We start from the raw sequence: 2,834 nt of genomic DNA, 5'->3' as shown, positions 1-2,834 counted from the left end.
AAAAAGATAAGATATAAGAAAAAAATGCAATGTATTATAAAAGGTGCCCTGTAACGTGGGAAATTATTTAATTTTGAAATTATTAACATATTTTTCTATATATAACAAGCTATTTGAAAAAAAAAAGATTTGTTCTGATGGATTTTAAAAGCAATGCTCATGTCAGGGCATTCAATAAAATTATTACCTGACAGCTGAGGCAACAACAGCTTCACATTAGCTGTTAAACAGGTAAACACTAACAATATTTCCACCCCCTACAAACAAGCGAAGTGAAAAAAACATAAAGAAAAATGTTTCATTATTATAACAAATTGTTTAGAAATCACATTTCATTTTTCATTTACTGAAGAAAGTATAATCTGACCATTCTGTGCTAGAAGAGACTGCCAAACACTTCTAAAAATCGACAAACAGCTAGACCCTTAAAATAAAGGGAAATATTTAAAACATTACATCATTATTAACCACCACTAAACTTTTTTTCACCTGACAGCATAGAAACCAAAAATCTGTTTAATGCATTCGCATAAATGATAACAATACATAATAATAATGCCTCTGTGTAACAGAACAATACTAAAAATGTGAATGAAATAATAGTTTTTTTCCAGAGATTAAAATAAATAATTGTCTTGCTTTCCAGACAATGAAACATTACAACCACCATTAAACCATTCAAAATCAACATTACGTATAATTTTTTCCTAGTTTAGAATAGTCCATTTAATGAGCAGCAGGGTAAAATAAAGGAATCACATTTCTTTTCATTTAAACGCAGTATTGATTACCTTTCCAATTATTAAAACAGGTCTACAATGGAAAACAAGCCTTTTGCGAGTTTTGTACAGATGAAAAGAGGGAATAGATTACTAAAATGTCAGGGGTATATTTATTGAAAGGACATAAATACTGAGCCCAGGATTCACTGGAGGAATGTAAATTACTTTTCAACTCCTTCCAGAGGCGGAGCAGTTACTATTGGGGACTGTGTTGAAAGAACCACTGAATATAAGTACTCTTTCTCTGCCATAGAGTTGTAAATTAATTAAGCTGTGAAGAAAATGAAATCTTTAGCCAACAACTCCAGTGATCCCTCTGGATCAGTGTTAACGAAGGATTGTAGCAACATTAATATGAATGTTGCAGGAGACCTAACCACCATTCCAAATTTAAATAGAACGATGAGCAGGAAAAAGATAGGAGAGCAAAACATTACATACTTAGCCATAAACGTTCAGTGAACAGAAACATTTAGGCATGCGCCTTTCCTTTTAGGTGACAACCACAGTCCTCACAATATTCTTACATTTGCACGTATTCACAATCTTGTTGCTCTACAGAAATCTTGGATGATGGATGGGACATTTAAAACAATGCCCCACCCATCCACCCAAATGTACACTAGTAACACTGAAATTAACAATACTTCAATGCAACATGTACGCATTAATGCCAAACAAAGAATATTCTACATACTACGAGTTTCTATTAATTTTTTAAAAAGACAATAAATGAAAGACTAGTGAAAATCATAATTGACTCCACCACTGCTATGATAAACTATATAAAGGATATTTTTCCATTTTTCACTGGCTATATGGTAGAAAACACAAAACAAATCCTTAACTGAGGGCTAAATGTCTGTTGAACATACAAAATTAACAGTGTTCGCCTATGTGCATACTGATCATGAAGCCTATATCTACACAGCAATAACACACAGGGCATAATTACAGGTTTGGTGGTCCGACCGCTGGAGAACTGTGTGTGCCTACTCCACCCCCGCTGAGCCGGCGCTCGACCACCTGACATATTACGAGTTAGGCAGTTTGAAACACAGCATGAGGGTCCTGTCAGGGGTCCTGCAGCGGTGCAAATTGTAGGTAGTGAGGTCACAGTCAGCGCCTGGTCAGCAGTCTGACCGGCGATCATATTACGAGTACACATTTGCACTGGCCGTCTCACAGTGGTGCACAGCAAACGGCGGTTCACGAATGGCGGTCAATTGCCTGGTTAAGAAAACCCAATTTTTTTAAAGTGACCATTGGATGGATTCAAATTTCACACAACTGATTTGCTGGGGCAAGTGGACATGCCTGCAAATCACACAATAAAACAAACCACAGCCTTGACCACCATCATTTGCAAAGCAAATCAGAACATGCACTACTAGACCATTAATCTGCAGTCCTTGTTTTTAAACCTATTGTTTATCAATCTCCACCACCTGTTTTTCATTTTGTTCATTTTTATCACACATCCTTTGTGTGTATTCCTTATTTAAACACACTTACTTATTTATTTTTTTAAACACAATGGGCTCCCAAAAAATCTGCAGTCACTAAACCTGAGTTAAGAGTCAGGGTGGATGAAAGCATTAGAGTAGAGCCCCAACTTTTTGGAGCACCAGTCCAACTCAAGAAACAGGAAGTGTGGGACAGAATACTCAACAGAGTGAAAGGCGTTGGGCATACCCTGCACACACAGGGCGACATCAGGAAGAGGTGAAATGACCTCCGGAAGAACGTGCGTGGCTAGTACAGCAGCCGCCACCAGGAGGAACAGAGGACTAGTAGTGCCCTTCCCTGCGTGCCATTACAACTCTTGCACTGGGTGAAGAAGTGCTTGGCCATCCTGTACGCTGAGAACTTGGAGTGAATCGAGGGAGGAATGGACACTGGTAAGCTATACTACAAGAACTGCCACACTATCACAAGGTCCTGTTTGTTATCAACCCTGCCTTTGCTATCGTCTTTTACATCCACTTTCATAACATGCAACATAGCATGTTTTTAGATGTTTGTGTGTCTGTGGAAGTTGGTATTGGTACA

This window comes from Triturus cristatus, chromosome 2_2, assembly GCF_964204655.1.
Source record: "Triturus cristatus chromosome 2_2, aTriCri1.1, whole genome shotgun sequence".
Classification (NCBI taxonomy): domain Eukaryota; kingdom Metazoa; phylum Chordata; class Amphibia; order Caudata; family Salamandridae; genus Triturus; species Triturus cristatus.
This window is presented reverse-complemented; position numbering follows the sequence as displayed.